Source organism: Aquila chrysaetos, chromosome 3, assembly GCF_900496995.4.
Source record: "Aquila chrysaetos chrysaetos chromosome 3, bAquChr1.4, whole genome shotgun sequence".
Lineage (NCBI taxonomy): Eukaryota > Metazoa > Chordata > Aves > Accipitriformes > Accipitridae > Aquila > Aquila chrysaetos.
The window spans coordinates 61,426,006-61,447,664 of NC_044006.1; the positions used below are offsets into that span (position 1 = coordinate 61,426,006).

Below are 21,659 nucleotides of genomic sequence, written 5' to 3' on the forward strand. Positions count from 1 at the left end.
GGGGGATCTTCATATCTTAGTTTTATTATTGCAAGGTATCTGAAATTGAAGACAAACTGCAAAATATGTTTGTCCGATAGACTCCACCTGCTTATTTGCAAAGTCCCTGATTACACCATGCATCCTATTGTTGCCTTCTAAAGGCTCATATTGAAATGGAACAACTGAGAGATTCATAGAAGAGGGGAAAGTGTGAGTGGTCATCAGGAGTTGTACATCAAAGGCAAATCAAACTCGACCATTTACTACTTCTCATAACACACAAGCGAATTACCTGGCAGCATAAAAGAGCAAACTATAGGAAATATTTTTTTTCTATATAATACCTGGTTAAGTTGTAATAGCTGAAACCCAATTATTCAAATAAGTACTTAAAACACATTTTGAGAACAGGTTCTTTGGCTGCTATCAAACAAATGGTCCAGACAAAGTCTGTCGGAGACAAAAGTTTTGATATCAATCTTTGTCAACAGCTAGACTGCTACACCAAAACAAAGGCTTCTTTACAGCCATTTTTTAGTCTCTTTTCCTATAAATCCTCTCTTGGTCACTTCTGAATAAAGGGTAACAGCTCTTACATTCTCATCAGCAGACCTACAGTATATAATTTTTCCTTAATAAGCACACAATTTCACTTTAAATTTAGAATTCAAAGGCATTTCCTTTTTTTCAGTTGATTTCCCCTCTCCTTATCCCTTGCAAAACCATTGTGGTTAAACACATAGAAAAGTTTTGCAGAACAAGAATAAAACTTGTGTCCGAGCAGTAAAGTTTATGTAAATTAATCTCCAACTGTATTTTCTTAGCTTTATTCTCTTTGCGAAGCACAGAGCATGGTAGTTGCAAAGGAGTATTACAATCCATTTTCAGTTAGTTTATATCACACCACAACATTTTCCTACCATTTTAGTTCATCTGCTTATATTAGAATACCAATGCTTTTTTAAACTTGTCATCAAAATAGCATACACTTTTATTCACTCTGAGAGCCTGCAGATCTGATTTCTAGTATATTCCAGACATGACTGCATAATTCAGACAAGTTTAAAAAAAGTATGCTGAAAGAAGATACTACCAAGGACTTCCCACCAGCCCTGCTGAGCATAAGAGGACATATTTTGCTTGACCTACCCTACTAATCTCAGCAAGTTGGGCCTTAGCAACAGATGCAAAGCTCATATGACCACTTTCAAATCCTTGTTGCAGCTCCACCTCCAGCCTTTGATCATTTTTCTTCTGGAAGTAACAAATGGATTTCTGCTCTTTGGACTATGTAACAGCCTCCTCGTAACCCACCAAGTGATCTCTCTAGTACCAGGAAGTGGGATTACTCATCTCAACTTCAGCTGCATTTCTCCCCATCACATACAGAAAAAGGTATATTGGATACTAATAAGATAAATTTCAGTTATCTTAACTGTTGAAAAACTGTTTTGATTATTTTGCTATAGGATTAGACATCAAATTACAAAACTACAACAATATAATATATATGCATTCTGACATAAATTTTGACATTCAGCAATCTGACACAAAAGTAGCTAAATCGTAGGATGAAATCTACTTGAACGGGTTTTCATCCCTCTAAATATTACAAAACTGTAAACACACAAATTGCTTGAAGTGTAATTCACTTTTGCACAAACTTATCTTAAACTGGAATAAAGTTAGAAAGACTACTTTGTATCACAAAAGGATTTTACCTTAAGATAAGCATTAAAAAAGGCAAACTGAACTCTTCAGAAACACTGTAAAGCACTGCAAAGCATACAAAAGGAAAAGGTGTCTATACAAAACTAACTTAGAGCACTCAGAAAACACGCAGACATTAAGAATTGCACCTAACTCAAAATGCACTTGCTTTCTGTCTTCTGTTTCATCCAAGCTGCACCCATAGACAATTTACAGAATTCCCTGTCAGATATTCTGATTATTCTCCTACACTCATCCCTGGCTGGTTTCCAGGCAGCCTGAATGATTTTGCTCTGCCACTGCAATGACAGCAAAGGAATCCTGTGTCCCAAGTAGCACAGGGGTTTTTTTAGTACATTATTTTGAAACAATGATTTTGAAATACTATCTTGGAAATATGACTGGGGTGATTCCTGTATACAAATTCTGGATCTCAGATGTAGTTGTTTATGCCAAGTCTCAGGCTGATAAAGTCACACAAACTTGCAGGTTTTATTAGCTTTTTTTTTTTCTTTCTTAATTTATATTTAATTCCAAGTTCATAGAACTACACAGGACATTCTGGCAGCTGGTACAATCACACGCTAAATCATAACCCAAAGACTCCCGTGACAAAACATCAAATCAGCGACCCTCTGATGAGATACCAGCAACAGAGAGAAATCTGCCTCATCTGGACAGCCAGAACACAGCCTGCTTGAGCTACATGGAGACACATCAAGTCAGGAAATATTACAAGGAGAAGTCCAAGCCAGCCTGATCATACTATTCTCTCTTCAGTATTGTCTAACAAAGAGAAGTAGAACAAACACTATGCCCCATGACAACGCAACTTACTGACTGGGAACCACTGACCTAGACAGCGGTACTGTGACATTAATTCATCTGCTAGGGCTGAAACCAGTTTATTACTTGGAGACCAGAATAGCTCATCCCTTGACTCCTTAGAAAAGAGGCTTTTATTTAAAGTTTTTACTATTCCTCTTTTAGTTACAGGATTCCTGTAGGATCCAGTAGATTAGATGAGCTTTTCTTTTAGCTTCATTTTTTCCAGGGGTACAGTACTACTACTCTATTCTCTTCCATCAGAAGTTCAGCAAGAATTTTTCCTGAAACATGCTGATTCTACTAAAAGAATGGCAAGCACCTGACATTTTCCTTTCTTCACCTCATCATTCTTTTCACTTTCTTCCCCTGCCCTAAAAAAGGTTTCACTGTCAAAGGAGGTGGGGAAGACTCATTAGTGAGAGCGGTTTGCTGCAACAATTATCTAAAACTCAGGGTCAAATGTTTCTCTTAATAACAGCTGTAGATGCGTGCACACAAAAACACATTCAGTCTCCTTGCAGTGAGGGCTGTCTTGTACTTGAGTACATACACTATGAGATAATATTTATGTATAGTAAAAGTGCATACGAGAAAGAGTTTATGCATAAAAACATCCAACCTCCAGAAAAAAAAAAAAAATCTAATTACAAATAAGAGGAAGTGTGTAGTTTCCCATGTGTTTGTAACTTCTAGTTTCTAAATTTGTAAGTGGCTCTGCAACAATGTAAACACTAGACTTCGGATTACCTTTCCTATTACAGTCTATACCCAGCAAAGAAAACATAACACCGTAAAAAACATCACAACATTTGGCACTGGGTAACCAGACATGAGGCTTTCAGTCAGGCTGTGGCATATTCTTACCTCTCCATTGGGGAAGCAGTCTATGTGTGCCTATCACACACGCCCATTATCAAAACTCATCTCTCTAGTCAAGCATTCAAGTGGGGAGAAAACATCTCGGCATACTACTCAAGAATGAGTTTTGGAGAAGAAAAGGTCCTATCGTTACTTACTAATTCAGAACAATATATTATTACATGTAAGGTCTCTAAAAAGCATTCCAAGTACTACAGAGAAACCTGTTTCTTTCAAAAGGCAGCAAAAGAGATACAGAGGAAGAGGACACAATTTCCATTACCCAGGCAAAGATATATGGCAGCAACAGCAGTGAGACATTAACCAGCAGTGAGACATTAACATTTGTTAAGGCAGAATCAAAACCAAGCCCTGCTTGAAAGAGGAAGAGGGTAACAGTATGCTTTTAATTCATGTATGATGGCTAGCACATAAGACGCAAGGCCAGCACTAATTGGAGGGCACGAAAGGAAAGTTTAGCCCTTTGCTTACTATCCTCTCAAATGCACACCTAAATAGAAGGGAAATCAGCATTTGAATTTGACCAGCCAGTGAATGAGAAGGAAAGGGATAAAGACATCTGGCCTCTGTAGTGAGGACATTGTCCTTGTACATTGGGAGCCAGAAGCAACAGAAGCGTGCTGGAATCCTGCAGACAGAACACAGCAGCTCCATCCACGTCCTGTGCAGGCACTGAGGAAGGACACGCTCTTATTTTTATCCCAGTGCTGAGAGACCTTATGAGCTGCAAACTAACAGCTAAACAAATACTTAATCATAAGTACCACAATACAAGATGAGACCTGCTTTTGGACAACTGTGAATAACTTAATTTGTTACTTACATCTTCACAATGTGGCCAAATAAAAGAAATCTCAATTAACACATATAGCTGCCCTGACATACTGGAAACTCTTAATAAATACTGGAAACTGTTAATACAAGCACACTGAACAGCCACAGAGGGTCTGATTACTTTCAATGAATGCTTTCCTGTTCCTGTAGGCTGTTAGTCTTAGACCACATTACCGTGCATGCCATGTTTTCTTTTCAGGAATCTGGAGATACTCCATTTGTATAATCAAGAAGGTGTTTTTTCTTCCTGAAGTACCACCACCATCTCAACTGACCAGCTTGTGAAAATGTACAATGCACCTGCTGGCACTACATGTCATTCCAGAGACTTTTAGCTATGATAACAGCAGCTTTATTTTAATAAGCTGCAGTGTTTTGGTAAGTAATGCACGTGTCTATTGAATTGATACATACATTTTAAATATTAATGCTATATCCAAGCTAGATGAAAGCATTAGAGAAGACAGAATAACTGATATAATAAGGTGGGACATCTAATTCCCTGATGCAAGCTAGCAGCATGTAAAATGGTGAGTTCAGCCCTTGAATAAAGCAACCAGAATGCCTCCTGTTTTCTTTCAAATTTAATTGCTATCACCCATAGGAAGTCAAAACCACTAGCTGGAACTCATTAAATAGTGTGATAAAGCTGGAAGTCTGAGGAGTAAAATGTAAATCCAAGATTAATGAAGTAGCATTTACTCAACTGTCATCATTGATTACACTTGTCCACCTACACAACAAAGTTACAGAATTAAACATTGTGTTACAGCTTCTGTCTGCCTCTATTCATAAAGCAGGAAAAAGAGTATTTAACCAAAACCTATCTTCCTACAGGATGTTTTAATTCTGAACAATTAAAAAAAAAAAAAAATCTAATACCACCTTTGATTTGCTGAGCCAGAATTGAACCACTGATAAAGAGTTTCTGCGTTGAGACTACTTGTCTTCATGTTACAGATGTCAGTTATTACTTTATTTCAGTCAGTTAAGGTTACAATAACCAACCGGTAATTATTTGGGTCACCCCCCACTATTTCTTCTCCAAATATGAAAAGAAAAGTAGTATTTTGCAAAGTTTCTGAAGTTTCCTTGGTATTCTATTCTATGACTTATTAAATATAATTAGCAGATCAGCCAGGTCCTACTCTGAGAAAAGGTTATTGAGATTGCAAACCTTTCCTAACAGGTATCACCTAAGACTCCAGTGCTGTGTGGAATGTGGGGGGTTTTCTTTCCAAAATTCAAATATTTGTCATATTAATGTCTTTACATTACTTTTAAAATCAGAAATCTAAGGAAAAAAAATGTTTTACAACTCTGTGATAACATTCTTCTGTACGTAAAATATTTAAACTCTTCCTCCATAGCCATGTCAGCTACAGATTCTTCCTTTTAGCCAAATTTCTGTATTGGTTTCCAACACCCTTCTATTCCCACCCCAACCTTTTTTCCTTTTGAAATGAAGGTATGTAACAGTCTTCATTTATCACTGTGAACAAGTTCAGTAAAAAGCCCTAATGAGAATGAATTTATTAAGTAATAAATGCATATTTATAATGAAATCAGGAGTTAAAATAATTAATATTGAATAGAGTACACAGTGTTAGAAAATGGTTGTCATAGCTTCTAGGAAACAAAAGCCTTTTACAGCTGGCACAATAAAGTTTTCAAATTTTTTCCAATTGTCAAACTATTCCTTTGATTCCTGCTTCCCCCAGTAACTACCTTATGAATCCTTCCCTTCGTGGCACTCACAGCAGAACTTTCCGGATCTAATTGCCCAGGAAGACATTTTCCTTCACTGTTGCAGTCCCAAAATCTGCTATTTCCAGTCACAATTTCTCCTTTGGTCTGGGTGCTAGCATGCCCACTATCCACTAGAAGTAGTTATCTTCCAGCAGAAACAAACAGAGGGAAACCACGACGCTATTCAACCATCCACATATGCTAGCTGCAGCCATGGTTCTAAACAAAGGACAACATCCAACTTTTCTACACTCCTTCCAAAAATGTGTTTGCTGGATGACTGACTTCTCTCTTAAGAGCCTCAGTCTCAGCTGCTGCACATTATTTTTGCTCTCCGTTTTAACCATTAAGGTTTCTTGAAGCTGGATAGTCTTCCCTAAGAAGCACCCAGGGTGTCTCGCCGACCTGTTCCAGGTCTCAGGGCCCAGGCACATGACTCTCACAGCACACAGATGAGGGACCAAAGGCACCACTCAGCACTTACCTCAAAGCATGCCATTCACAGTTTTATCCCCTGAGGTTTGTTTGCCATTTCGATACCCTTGCTCAGACTGTTCATGGCAGCTGGAAGGTGGTCCAAGTCACTGTCTGTATCATATTTCAAACACACAACAAGCTTTCAAAGCAGGGAGCCATGCACTGCAGTTCGATCGGAGCTGTTTGACTTGCTGGGCCATAGTACTTCTTGTGTCTTCTTAACACCAGGACAAAATTTCTAGCACATCTCATTTTGATGTTATTAAAGTAACAGATTTGGATCTTTGGAGAAGTAACCAATCTTTAAATAAGGAACCTACAACACCTCTATGGTACTGCCTGGATGTTCCTTTCCCCATAGGAAATTAAATGCTAGAACTTAAGTTGGCAGGACTGAAGTTACAAGTTAGCTATGTACGTACTGGAGGTAACATAGACTTACTGAATCAGTTAACCTTGGAGATTGGACAGCAAAAGGCTCCTTTCAGGGTCTCTAGGATCTACAGATGGCAAGAGAGCAGCAGCAAAGCCAGGATAGGGTGTGCCCCAGGCAAGGCAGCTAACAAAGGGCTGCTGTTTGTCCTGGTGGGAGCAGCAGTAACTGTGCCTTGGGCTGCTAGGAGGGACAGCATTAGGGGAGGAGCCAGGATTTTTAGATATGACCTGCAGAGTAGATTTCATACCCTCATTAGACTTTAGCCTCTATTCACCTTAACAAGGGAGCAAGCTGCTCGTTCAGAAGTTGGTTTTGGTCGCTTCTCCAGCACTGCTAGTCTCAAGATGATGCAGCTTCAGCATTCCCTCTTAGAAACACACATTTCACTTACAATGCAATCCTAACACAAAGTTAACTGTGTTCACAGCTTCCCAAGTGACCCAGATTACAATGAGATAATTAACTGCTCGTGAACAGCTATTCATTGAAAAACTCTATCACAGTATCTGTTAAGCCATTGAAAACCTTCATTACAGTATCTGTCAAACCTCTGAGAAGACATTTAAGACTGTTTCTTTAGATCAGTTCTCTTTTTGCAACTCTTCTGGACTGTGATAAAAAAAGCAAGGCTTTCTATCAGCTGAACTTGCAAGGTGTTTCTAAAAACACAAAAAAACCCTCTCCATCTGCCAGTTGAAGCTTCTGATTTGGCCACATGTAATGTGTGAAATAATTATATTCCACTCTCTTTTATTTATAATTAGCAATGTCAATTCCATTTCTTTAGATAGCATTCATGGCACATTGCAGCTCTGCATTTCGTATCTGAAACTACATTGTTCCTTCTGGAACAGCTTCATTTACTAGAGCCAAGCTCAGTCCACCAAACAATACATTATGAATGCAATAAAGATTTTTCTATGCTCTTTATATAAATGGATGTGTACATTTCCAAGTTCTGAGACATAATTAGTAGCTCTGAAGAAGTTTTACTCTACACTTAAACTTGTTACACAATTTATAGTGCAATGTGTTTTGTAGTCAGTCATCATCAACTGTTGGCTGTATTAGCAATACAGTTTCCTATTTTTTCAAAACTTATACCATCTTATATAATGAAATAACATAAGAAAATTTATTCAGTCTTGACTCAAAAAAGAGGCTGTCTTTACAAGACAATAAAGCAACACACAATTAAGACTACTTAGACCACATATTGGTACAAAGGCGTTTCACAGCTTTATTTATTAATACTAAGCATGATATTAAATTATTCTTGTTCTTTCATACTAATCCACACCATGTTCAGGACCGTAGAAAACAAGCAACAGCCTAGTCCAGTATCAGAAAATGGTGGGCAAAAAAAGAGTAATCATAAAGTAGTCCTACCTGGATGACCGTCTTTACTTCAACAGGGACTTAAGATCGCATTTTCCAAACTGTGGAGCTGAGAACCTATGGAGCCTGGAAGAAAAAGGAAAGGTTAATAGTAATATGACACTGGTTCTAGTCAGTGTTGGAAATGCTACATATTTTCATGCTTTTATTCTAAGTGTTAGGAGCATAAGTTTAAAGTAGTTCACTTCCCAATGACTGTTTCTCTATGAAGCCCTGCAGAAATAAGAAAAGTCAGAAGAGATTTATTTAAGCCAGGGAGAGAGAGGATTTCAGGTTGCAAATCTGTTCTGCCTCCATGCCTGTCCTAGACAAATTGGTCTCAAAGCAGTAATTAAGCAAAATGATGATTTCCAAATGGGTACAGGTAAGCTTTATCTAAGGTATAAATATCCATAAGACTTCACAGACATATAATCATGCTTTATATGTGAACAACATGCAAGTTCTGGTACAAAACCTTAAGTGTAAGCCTTCTCCCACTGCACTTAATGGGTCCATATTGAAAACCCTTTAAGCACTTGTGACTTCATGCTTGTAGTAAAGATGCTCATTTCTTTGCTTCATGATAGCTAATCACTCTGCTTTGGAAAGTCAGCAATAACCTCAAAACCATTACTAGCTGTGCACACTGACATTCAGCAAATGTCTTTCTCAACACTCCACCTGGCATTCTGCACTGCCTACTTCTCATACAAACTGAAAACACCTGATGTCTCCTCTTGGCAATGAACTGCAGGAGCAGAAATGGAGCAGCGGACCACAGAATGGACGTGGGGGAACAGAACCACGGCAACCCTGTTACATGTATGGCAAGCACCTAACAGTCAAAACAGGGAGGAAAACATCAAGATGGGCCTATTCTTTCCATGTTCATATGTCATTATTTCTTCCGCACACTGCAAACTACAATCTTCACATCTCCAATTTCATAGTTCTATAGTATAGTTTGTAGTTATAGTTTATGGATTGGTTCAATGATTATCTTTAAATACTGATACCATTGAGGATGTAAACAATGAGTTAATTTCAGGAACTTTAGGTTGCAGGCTTATTACATCATGGACCATATTGCACATGGTTTGAGAACTAAGAAAGCTTGAATTTTTGTTCTTTAAAACTAGCAAAAAACTGCCAAAGATTATTTTTTTTTCTTCTGTTAAAATATTCTTGTATTAAAATATTACATACTTTAAGGGGGTACTATCTAGGCTGGATTTTAGTTTGATCTATTATTTCATATAAGTAACAAAAGAACAGCAATAGTGGGATCACATTAGCCTTCACAGATGAATGGAAAAGCAACAAAAACCAAGATGTTGGCCACAGTAACAAGATGTGAACCCAGGAGATTAAATATACTGAAACCCTTTTACATTAGCAGCTCATCTTTTCTCCAGAGCTAACAACTGGGAGATAAGATTGATTCTACCCATGTATGGCACTACACACACCCCCCATCCCGCCAGCAGGAAACGAAACTTCTCCAGGCAGGGAGAAGGGGAAAGAAAAAAAAACCTAAACCCTAGAGGCTGTAGGTTGAAATTTGAACTGGCCAATCGAGACGTGCCAGGTACACCGAGTGACCTTCTTGGCCAATAGGGATTAAATGACCACAGGTCAGATTCGACAGGGGTATAAACAGGGTCCCGCCGGAGGACACGCGGGAATCAGTCCTCCTCGGAGCAGCGGGTCTGCAGTCGGGGACTCCCCCTCCGGCCGGGGCACCACGCGAGGTAACTCCTCGAGGGAGAGAGCCCTCAGCTTTTGGGTGAGTGATACGCACATTTTGGAGCCATCACTTTAAATCTTGGGGATTCTTGAGTCGGCTGTGTAGTATTAGTTCTCTTTACATCATTGAGCCTGTGGTTTTATAAGATGTTACCGGACTTCTAACTAACTTTTTACTGAAGAATAAATCTGAGTTTTAACACCTGTTGGATTTGGTTATGTGTGCATCTGTAACACCATGATTCATAATGTGGATTGATAAACCATTTTCAGGACAAAACCTGGAGTGCTGAAAACTAGTCTGGCTTAATGCTATTGCTTAAGAACACATGGAATTTGTTAGTCTTCCGAAGTGGGGGGAAAATTCAAGTTGTGTTCTTTGGTAGCTAAGCATAGTGAATGTAGATATTCAAGAACACCAAAGTAAAGTTTTGTGCATCTTCAGACATGCGCTATTTTTGCTTTCTGCTGGTTTTCCCCTAAATGCAAGACTGCTAGCTGAAAAAAAGAGCATGTCAATGTATCTCTATCGTTTGTCACTGTCTTTGGAAACTCACTTGCCAAAGAACTTTACCGAATACTTCACGGAAATGCTCAAAATGGTTCTGCAAAATATGAAAACACAGTCGGACCTGTTCTCAGACCTGCCATACAGCCACCATGACATGAGACAAGAGCTAGTGGTCTGAACTGTCAAGGGATATTAAGGATACTGCATCGTAAAAGTTATTTGAAGTGTATTAAGTAATGCTTGCTCCCTGCCTCTCTACTTCTGTAACACATGGCAAGGGACTGTATTAGATAAGTACGGTATCACTTGTGATGTAAACACCCACAATCCACTGAAAGCAGGAATAATGAATTGTGTTATATTATTATATTTGTAAGACTAAAACTAGGAAGTGATGAGTTAATATACTGCATCTTTTCCTCAATGAACAAGAAACAGTAGCAATCAGGATGAAAACTTTTCAGGAGATGGGGTCAGGAAGAGTATATACACCACAGGCTGGGATTAAACTGCATTAGCACAACTATGTGGGAAGCTTTCATGATTCCTACACATAATTCACGTAGTTCTAGTTGGTGAAACTTGCTTAATTCACTGCAACAACTTTCCAAAAGATACTCTAGAAGACAACTAACAGACACTTCGCTAGCAGCAAGACCAGATCTTTTTTTCCTGCTTTTACTAATTATCATAGCAAGTTCTACAGTAAACTTTAACACAGAGGAACCAGTTTAGAGGGAAGATGCTACTGAACTACTTTTTATAGATCCCTTCTGCTCCCTTCCATATGCTAGAGATAAATGAAAGGCTCATGGTTGCGCAGGCGCTTGCCACGTAAAAAGGGGAGATTCAGTGCAGGGAAGCAGAACTAAGGCTGGAGTTGCAGTGAAAGGCAACGTTGCAACATCTAAGAACAGATGGGAGTTGCAGCACATTCCAACAACAACATCTTCGTGAGAAGCACAGTACTTCCACAAGGCACTCGGTAAAAAACTGGAAGTTGCCACTTAGGAAACGGTCACAAGTATGTTTTCTGTCCGGAGTTGGGATGTCCTATAAGGATTAGCAAAAATGCAAATAAGCATCCAAAGTAATAATACATTCATTAGCCTGCTTTCTCTGCACGTGGTATTGACTTTTATACCGTACTCTGAAAAACTTACAGCTCTGACACATGCCTAATTTAAAATTTAAATTCCAAATGGCATGCTATTACACGGAAAACATTTTATTACAAACAGAAAAATGCCATACTAGCTCAGGTTCAAGGTCCATCTAACACAGTATCCTGTCTCTAATAAGGACTGCTAGTGGATGCCTAAAGAAGAGAACAAGAACAGAGTAAACATACAGCAACCCTTCCTTGATGTACTTTGCCAGTTGACAGCAATCTGCAGCTCTGGGACTTCCTCCATCTCCTTTTAAGTGTACACATGTAAATATAAACACATGCACATTGAAGTCCAAAGCTACTATGAGTCTGCAATCACTTAAATCAACTTTTCACTGTTTAGGTTACATCTTTACTTCTTTTCATTCTGATGAATAAACAGGCACAGTTGAAACTGATGAGTCTCATTCATTCATTCCCTAGCTCCACGGGATTAAATCCCCAAACCTAAATTAATTGTTGCTTTAAGACAGCTTTTAGAAGCTACATGCAATCACCCATTCTGAATACAAAAAAATTTACTCAATCCAAACGGTGATATCTAGCAAAATCCTAATGTTAATTCTAAGTGAAATTAGAGATCTGATCATCCACATGAATTAGAGCAAACAATACTTTCAGTAAGTGAACAACCTAGTTCTAAATGAAGTAAGATATTTCTGTAAATATGGCCAAGATGTAAACATCCCTCCATAAAAGGGACCCGAAGGATGATGATAATAATTCATACCAAAATTCTATTTACTATATTTTAAAATGAACACCTACAAAAGATAGGTTTAATAAAAAACATGCCTCATTAAAGTGCAGCTCTCAATGTAAGTAAACTTAAAATAAGAACTCTGAACCTCAGCCAAAAAACCTAACTGTAAAAAACAAATGCTGAATTCGAGTACTGAAGATCATCATGAGGTCTAAAGATGCTGGTCACCACTGTCCAGACTATTCAATCTTCTTCAAAAGGAAGAACTCCAAAAATGACTGAAAGCCATTGCCCCTGATGTTATTCTACAGTTTATTTAGAGGGAAGGAAAGACAAAGGTGTGGTGAGCTGTTTAAAAAAATCAAATCAAAGGAAAAGCTCTGGAAACGTAGAAAGGCGGTTTGTTATAAGTACAGATTAAATAAAACAAAGCTAGGAATTCGGAGGTGAAAGCACAAAAGTAGCGTGCAAAGGCATCTACTGCTCTTCCGAGCTCTTACATCAGCTATCATCATTTACGTTCTTCACATGTAACGTGCCAAATTAATAACTCTGTTGCTCAACACAGATTAAACGTAGGCATTAATAAAAATCAGCAAGGAGCTGGTTTCACGGGTGAATTAAGTTATTCTCAGCCGATTCATAAAAATACCTCGGAGTACCGATAACCTACAAATTAGAGTTTACAGGTCTCCCGAGTCCGGCCGCGTAGCCTGATGTCACTTAATGGTTTCGTCGCATCCATTGCTTGCTATAAACGAGCTCTCCCTCCTCAACCCCTCCCGACGGCCCGGCAGGTTTTAAAAGCGATGCACAGCCGCAGCACTAGCCGTGATTAAATCCACCTCTCCCCCGCCCTCTCGCCCACCGGCTGGATTTCGCCGCCGTGCCCGCGGGGAGGTCTCCGCTCCGGGCCTGCCTCCCGCGGGCGCGGACCGAGACCTCCCCTCACGGTGCCGCCGCGGCAGCCGCCTCAGCCCGAGGGAAACCCCCGCGCCGCCCGGGCGCCTCGCACAAGCCCGGGGGGCTCCCCCGGGCGGCGGATGGCCGGGGGGGGCGGGGGCCATCTTGGAACCGGCGCCCCGCGCAGGGGGCACCGACCCCCCCCCCCACACACACACCCCGGCACCTGCCGCATCCCCTCGCTCGCCAGCCGACCCCCCCGCGGTCCCGCCGGCACAACACGGCCCCGCCGCGCCCCTCGGAGCCCCCCGCCCCGGCGGCGCCCAGCGCCCGCCCCGGCCCCGGGGGGAACGCGGGGCCCCCCGCCAGCGCGCGAACCCCCGCGCGCGGCACCGCTCGTCCCGAGGAGGCGCCTGCGCGCCGCGGTGGCCGCGGCTGCGGCTCCTACCTGCGACCGGGCCTCCCGGGTGGCGGCGGGCGCGCCCCAGCCTCCCTCTACCCGCGGAGACGCGCGCCCCGGCTCCCCATCGCCGCCGACCGCCGCCGCCGCGCTGGGCCGGGCCGGGCGCGCCGGGCCCCTCCCACCGGGGCGGGGCTCCGCGCGCCGCGGAGCCCAACGGCCGCTCGCCAGGACACCGCCCCGTACACAGACACACGCCAAGGACAGGCTCGCGCTCTATTGGCTAGAGGAGGGAGGACCGCGCGAAGCGGAGCGCCGATTGGCCGCGGGGGAAGGCGGTGGCCCGCCCCGCGGAGGTCGCGTGACGCCCGGTGGCGGGGGGCTCGGCGGGAGCGGGTGGTCGCGCTTCCCTGGCGGCGGCGGCGGTGGTGCTCCCGCTGCTCCCCCGCTGCTCCGCGGTGGTCCCACTGCCAGGCCCCTCGTGCGTCCGCCCGCGGGGTCGAGCCTTCTCGCAGTTCGGAGCTGGGGAATTTCGGCAGCGCGGCGAAAACCGGGGCTGGGGGAATGCGCGGGGAGTCTGTCACGGAAGCTGAGGGGGAGGAGACCTGCCGGTTCCCGCTGTGGTAGCTGGCCACGCAGCGTGGCAGGTGTCCCGCACCAGGGGCGCAGCGTGCCGCCCCACGCGTGGCTCACCTGTGGTCCGGGCCCTCCCTGGTGTGGGACCTCCCGGTGCTGCCTGCGGCCGTGGACACCGTGCTGCTCCGCAGTGTCCGTGGGGACAGCAGGAGCCTTCCCAGGCAGCGCGGTCGGTATTTGGGTTTGGCCTCCTGGCCTTAGACAGCTCCGCAGCCACACGCAGAGAAAACGATTTTCTGAAATTTGTAGAGGGTGCGCTCGGGGGGGAGACAGGGCAGAAGAGCGGGGTGAGTAAGGCCGTCAGGTAGGGGCTGGGAGATGGACGGGGCTCGGTAGCTGGCAAGGGCGGTGGTGGCTTCACCAGAAGAACAGGCTGCGGTCCCGTTTGCGCGTGAAAGGATGAGACTTCATTCATCCAGTGAATCTGTTCTTAATGGGTTTATTCTTCATATAATAAAATACACCAAGGGTTCTTCCGGTCCTTTCCAAGTGAAGGAATACACTGGTGTTACAAATACGTGTGTTTGCAACAGCAGTGCTGTCTACTGTCCAGAAAGACCAACATTTAGTGCACTGGACAGCCACCTCGCAGAAGTGCAGCCCTAGCCTACACCAGGCTGTACTGATACTAGTTCTTGGCTAATCTCAAAGTATGTCATTACAGGTGGTTTTCAACAGCTTTAATTCTCCTGTACGTAGTGGGACTTTCCTGCATTGTACTCTAGTAGCATTTCGAGTGAAGTGTTTAATTGTGACAAAATTTCATTGAGATACATAAACAGTTCCAGAAGACTATTAGTTTCTTACAATTTCCTGTCATTTCTTGGGGCAGGTCTTTTATTACTAGACTCGTATAGTTGTGTAGCGTATAATGCAACTAATCTCATTCAACCTTCTCTGACATTTGTTCCTGTTCAATTGAAAATTATGGAGTTTTGACACACTACAGGATTACATGATTTCATTATGTTGTCAATCATTTTTTGTTTAAATCAGCAAATCATTAACAATTACTTCCTCCTTATCCATATCTTCAAAGGCCCGGGATGTGATCCTTCCTTTTGTGATCCATCAGCAGCTGAAGCATTCCTGAAAGGAAACCGGTTGAACATATGTGGTTAATACTGGAATAAATTATTCTCAAAGACAGTAGAGTAATTACAATGCCTAGAGGTGCTAGACACCTCCAAATGTAGCCCAGTTTCTGGATGAATGCATATTTTTTGTGTTTTTTTGAGATCATATTTTAAATATTCATCTCACTTTCCTTTTAAATAAATATTTCACAAGATTAAACAAATGCCAAGCTAATAATTTCCTTCTTTTTATGCTGAGTACCACCCAAGTACTTTTTCATATCTTAAGAAAGACTTAACCTCATTTGGAAAATTAATTAAAAAAAAACAGTTCTGAGTTCTGATACTTTATATGCAAACTTTTAGTTGAGGCCAGGCTGTTGTAGGAGAAACTTAAATTCCCCAGGATGAAAGTGCTGACAGACACTAAGCAACAAAACTCCAAAACAAGGCTTCCGGCCAGAAAGATCAATTGTCGTTGTACTCATCCAAGTAATACCCTTCTTTTCCTATTGTAGGTTTGGCAAGAGTGAGCTGAACCCTCCGTCGGTTTTGAAAAAGGGTGTATTCTCCACAAACCCAAAACAAAGCAACTCCTGGAAGCTGAACACTCCCATGTGGTAGCAAACGAGATGAAACTAAGGAGAGAATGGAGGGTTCTCCACAGATCACTGTCGGCCCAAAGAATCTTCCTGCTTGCCTCTAAAGATCTAGCAGATCACAAGGTGTTGGCACCTCTCTCTTCAGTTGCTAAGTTGTTGTTACAAGGCAGCTAAAACATATTAAATACTTTCCTAAAATTATTTTTCCATGCAGGCAGTTGCTGTATCTGGCACAAAGATGTTATATGATCAGTAATGGGAAGTGAAACTGAGCCAGTTTCTCTTCAAAATGTGGCCAGCCCTATGGGACGATTTGAGAACTGCTTTAAATATGTTGTGTGTGTGGAGACACTACTTTGGTGTTCTTCATCTCCTGACACTGAGGCTTTTACTGTGCATAGCTGAGATTCTTGCATAATTTAACAGAGCCATCTCAGGTGTCTCCCACTCTGTTCAGAGCATTCGAGCTGTGTTCTCTGGATTTTGGCACACAGCTCATATCACATCACATTTACAGAAGAGTTTACCAGACTTGCTTATTTAGAAAATTTCCTAGAGAACAGGTTGGGTTTTTTTTTTTTTCAAACACATATATTTGAATGGGTCCCAAAGTATTTATGACAGCTGCTTCAAGTCAAGTTTTTTGTTTCCTTGATTTTAATCTGATACAAGTATAATCAATATTAGTCATTTTTGTGTCTCAAATTCCAGCATTATTGGTGCAAGTGAAATAAATAGTCCTAGACATCTTTTTTTTCTGATGCATTGTAAATGCTTGCTGGGTTTTTTTGTGTTACTGTTTCATCTTCATAGTATTACAGCAGACAGGCTTGTGGCTAGAGGAAAGACTAGCTGGATGGAACTGGAACCAGCAAAAAATCTGTTTCAGTCATTGCAAACTGAGGATACTGAAAAATACAATGTTTCAGTCATTGCAAATTGAGGATACTGGAAAATATGTAAAAATAGATTCATTTATTAAAAACATATTTATTTTGTTTTCTCACTTTTTCCTATTATAATTGCAAAACCTTCTGAAATTTGTTGTTCAGCAAAACTCTGAAGTATATCTAGGTACAGTAAATGACTTATGCAGATTATTTTATTGAAAGAATATGCACGTTCATGTGTACACATTATTTGCCTGGTCTTCCTATTACAGACACAACCTGTAGTAAAATCCTAGTTTGTTAAAGCAAAGTGGTGCTCTAGAGACTCCAGATTTCTGACTGATGTGGTAAAAATCTGTCATGTTTGTGTAGGGCACATGGAGCGTGAATACATTAATATGAATGACTATTAAAATATGTTAAACATTATTTTTCATTGGTTTATGTTGTTTTCCTGAGGAAACAGGGCTTTTGATATCTTGATAAGCAATCTGTCTGTGAGTCCCCCTTACCAATTTCTGAATTTTTCTAGCTGCACTTAAGGTAATTTTAACTTTCTTCTTTCATTATATTTATAAAAATCTCAAAATACATCAGGTTTTTTCCCTTCGACTTGTAAATATTTTTTTTTTTAAGTTGATTGATCAGAAATACAACAATTTGCCTCACAACAATTTACCTGTTTGACTGATACTTCAAATTCTGTTTTACTTTGAATTCTTTCCTGGGTGTCTTCCTCATGATCTTGCTTCCAAACCATATGAGATAAGCTGTTCTGTAGTTTTTATGCTTTTCCATCCCATTTCATGCTACTGATATATATATATAAACTTGTCCAATCACCAAGCTACAGTCCAATTTGCTGAACTTTGCAATACATCCATTGATGCTACTCCATCCAACTTGAGAAGTTCTGTTGGAGCCTTCTCTGACTTGGAGTCTTCCTGTTCTGAGAAGTTAATTATATTAATTATGAATGCTATTTCAGATTTTAATGGTGGCAGTTCTCCAATCCATGTAATTCAGTAGTTTTTCATACAGTTCCTCATTGTATAATCAGTGTCTGACCATCCCTTGTTTTTCGTACCAGAATCTCACACTTTAATGATTTATTAATTCTGGTTTGCAGTTAAAACAATGCCATTACTGACATGCAGAAATCAAATACCTCCTCAGAGTTTTGCTGCCACCTCCTGATCCCTGGCACACCTACTGATATTTTATTTAATCTTGTTTAATGGTTTGGATTTGCTTAACTAAGCCACCTACCACCACCAAACTGCACTGAACCAAAAGCAGACATGTCCTTCATACTTCTTAATATTCATATTGTGTTTTAATACAGTGCTTGGAGAGGAAAAAAACACATACAGTTGAAATTAGGAACAAAAAATGAGTGTTTGCAATATTCTGAATAAAGGTGTACTTATGAGTTAAATGCTGGTGTTGAAGTTCCTTATAAAACAACTTCAGGATTTGTGGAGGAGTTGTGAAAGAATTAAAAACATAATGAATGCTAAGTTTAGGATGTATCATCCCTAATGAGGCTTCCATTTTATTTTGGTGAACTCCTGGGAGGGTGAACTGTTTGCATCACGAGATAGTTAAAATGTCACTGCTTGCTTTATCTTTCCTGGCAGTTACAAAAAACTACTATTATTAATAAATTTGGATGTGGCTGCAAGCCAAGAATGTGCTGTTTCGTGACTGTGATCCTGCATGTGCATTTTAGTCTCCCAGTCACAGTCTAAGGAGAACTCTGATGCTCAAAGACAAGCTAGGGAGTGTGATGCACCAGTCACACATGTGTTTTTGAATGGCAGGCAGAAGTATGAAGAATAGAATTTGGTTGGGTAAGCAGCTATCATTTCATTTTAATTTGCTATCTGATTGCCTGATCTCATTTCCCTACATTTTCTCCCCTAAACCCTGTCTAATCCCCTCTTGCAGCCGGGAGGCAGAGTGCAGAACACCTGTGCAAACCCGAGCTAAGGCAATGAGCACAACCCGCTGCTGCTTTCCCTTCGGGCAGTGTGTGGCTATAGAGAGGAAAACAGATCCCCCTTTGGCATTATCTTAAGTTATCATCCATCATGCACAGTTGACAGTACTGTGCATAACCTTTAGGGAATGCATTAGAAAAGAGGCAACTGCTCAGGTACAGACACGACACCAAGATTGACAGGAAATATACAACTATAATCTCACAAAAGCACATCATCTAATAAAGAAGAGGGAGCCAGATGTATTTTTTCACAAACTTGCATACACCTGTGGCATGTTCTGAGTTTAAAACATCTCTAATAAATCAGTGATATTATGCTAGCAGGAAAATGGGGTAACTGATGTTGAGTGCCTCTAGCAAACAGTCTGTTCCAGAAGAGAGAGGTTTGCTTTGGAGCTAACCTGGCCTTCCCAATTCACAAATGTTGTTATCTACATGGCTGCAAATTGGGGAATAGCAGAACTGGGGACTTGGTAGTCCATAATAGGCAAAAGGTATCAGCCCTGTGAATGTCTCCCTAATTAAACAACGTTACAGCATCTGTAATGCCTGAGATGCACCACCAGCACTTGTGCATTTAAGCAAGTAGTAGAGAGGATCTTTCTAGGCTGAAAAATGAGCACCTATTACTGATGAGATGCTCATTATCAGTCCAGCTGTTCTCAGTTGTTATTAAGCATACTCATTCTCTATCAAATTGTTAAACTAATGTTTACTAGGGTTGTCCGACAAAAACTGAGTGCCATGTACTCCTCCAGATATCGGGAAAGACACCAGAAATTAATATAAATTTTTCCTCCAAAAACTAGCAAGATCTACACCTTCCTCTTACACCTAGCAAGGTGTGGTCAAGCCTACCCTTAAAATCAGGATTGCACCCAGCTATGTTCCACTTAGTCTGTACCAAAAGACCACAACAGCACAAGCTTTAGAGCTCCCTGATATAGGCCAGGTGCCTCAGCACAAGCTCCTGTGCTCATTCATCGTCTCTGAGTGACTCAAGCACAGGCAAATGCCTTGCAGGCAGTAGTGTGATAGTCTCAGATTTACCTCTTCCTCAGTATGAGCAGAGATGCTTGGAGCTCAGGCTGCAGCAAAGCTCACATCCAGGAAGAAGTGGATCATGGGTGTCTTCTGCATAAATCCACTGGCAAACCTGTTCTTCCTTCCCAGGTGGAGCAGTCGTCGCTTCTCAGACTTCCCAGAACTCCTCCCCTGTGCTCAGGCACAAGCTCCTACCTGTGAAAGGTGATTTAGACCCAATGGGACTATGAGCTGTTCAGGATCAGCAGAAATAGGGACCGCAAATCTGACCCGAGTTGGTGAATGCCATACTGCTGCTCCTTCCTCACACTCCTCTCGTGCCAGCTTTGGAGAGGGCTGAAGTAGGAGCTCTCCTCTTCCTGTGACTGCAGGATTAGTGCCTTCTTAACATGACTGGGAGAAAGGCAAGTGGCTGTGGCTCAGTTCTGTCATTTTTGTCTGTGAGTGGTGGCCTTTCCAAGTCAACATTTTTACCTCTCTAGATTGGATAACGCACTGTGGTTCTTCGGTTTCTATTTTCGGTTAGCTCATCTAGGGTGAATTGTAAGCAGGCTGGCTGTGCTTGCTGCCTGCCAGCACAAGCCAGCCAATCTAGTGCAAAATCTCATTATCAGTCTTTTATTTTCAACTCACTTAAACTCTACTACCGTTCAGGTCTATCAAAAGTGCTGTTCTGTCTCTGTCTCCTCTGTCCATAGAGGAATGGACTTTTCCGACTGGAGAATACCTTTATCCCCATTTGCTCTTTTTTTGTGCATGTATGTGCACATGTAAGGGAGGGGCGGGAGGAAGGAACAGCTGCCCTAAGAGACAAACATCCATTTCTCTCCCTAAGCTGGAAACCTATTTAAATCTGCTTGCTGGGAATCAGCTGAAGGGCTGATTCCCAACACATGCACAAGGTAGAGTGAGCAGCTCTGCCGAGTTTTTAAAGAGCCCATACAGCCTGTTACACAGGGTTTGACATTTCCGATGCAAGACCCAGCTTTCAGTTGTTTGTGTCAGGCTACACTGATTCAGACTGGAAAAGTCTGTACTGATTGTCTGCATCATTTCTTGCCCAGATAAAATATCAACCAAAGTGTTTAGTCATTTCAGAAATTAAATATATGAAGCGTACATTGTTTTTTAATAGGAAAAAATCAAACCTTTTATAGAGAAAGTTTGCTTTGAAATTGAGCGAGGGAGGCCTTCGTTGGATGCTTTGCACTGCACTAAAGAAAATCTACTCTAATTTGGCCAAATTTTAGGGTATTTTAAATCTCAGTTTATGGAGACACTTGCTACTGCTTAAGGGTTAAGATTGTCCCAGAGCAAGCTTATGTCTCTCACGGTTACAGTCCCGTTGTTTGTGCATCATTCCCACCATTCAAATAAGGCTCTCAGCCCCTCTCAGCTCCTAGCTTGGGCATGCACCCTCTGTACAAAGCCACTACACATGCTGCAGCCCAGGATTACACGATGGAGACAGAATTTCCCAATAATGGTTGTTTCCAGCTGCTACATGCTGAGCTGGAGCCAAGCAACGAATGGAGAGCAGGGACACTTTTCCTGCACTTTCAGTGACCTCTCTGCTGGCATCTAGGCAATGTGAAGGAAGAAGCTGATTCAGAGGCAGACAGAGCAAGAGCCAGATCTAAGGCCTTGCTGTGGAGAACCAGCAGGCTGTACTGGAAGTAGGAGCATGTGGGATGAAA

The 21,659-nt window shown here is 41.7% G+C and overlaps 1 protein-coding gene and 2 long non-coding RNA genes across 13 annotated transcripts in view; 1 reads left to right on the plus strand and 2 right to left on the minus strand.

Moving 5' to 3' along the window:
• Positions 1–13,895, minus strand: part of MPP7 (membrane palmitoylated protein 7) — a 156,179-nt gene extending 142,284 nt beyond the window's left edge. For 4 of the 10 annotated variants that reach the window (XM_030009142.2, XM_030009141.2, XM_030009135.2 and 1 more), the window contains exons 1-2: positions 13,758–13,894; positions 8,285–8,359 (exon numbers count right to left, since the gene is read on the minus strand). The gene's annotated coding sequence lies outside the window, so the exon portion shown is untranslated. Of the gene's footprint in view, positions 1–326; positions 433–8,284; positions 8,360–11,786; positions 11,851–13,058; positions 13,186–13,757 lie in introns of those variants that run through there. The other 6 variants (XM_030009138.2, XM_030009140.2, XM_030009137.2 and 3 more) reach the window with 5 other exon arrangements.
• Positions 13,896–14,768: 873 nt separating this feature from the next.
• On the minus strand, positions 14,769–21,507 carry LOC115339331. Its single transcript, XR_003922685.1, has 2 exons — positions 19,969–21,507; positions 14,769–15,434 (listed from the first exon to the last, which is right to left on the minus strand). It is a non-coding gene; the product is annotated as an uncharacterized LOC115339331 (long non-coding RNA).
• Positions 14,904–18,351, plus strand: LOC115339330. 2 transcript variants are annotated; one of them, XR_005932073.1, is made up of 3 exons: positions 14,904–14,995; positions 15,385–15,462; positions 15,940–18,351. It is a non-coding gene; the product is annotated as an uncharacterized LOC115339330 (long non-coding RNA). The 2 variants fall into 2 exon arrangements; XR_003922684.1 differs by having other exon boundaries at positions 14,915–15,009.
• Positions 21,508–21,659: the final 152 nt, after the last annotated feature.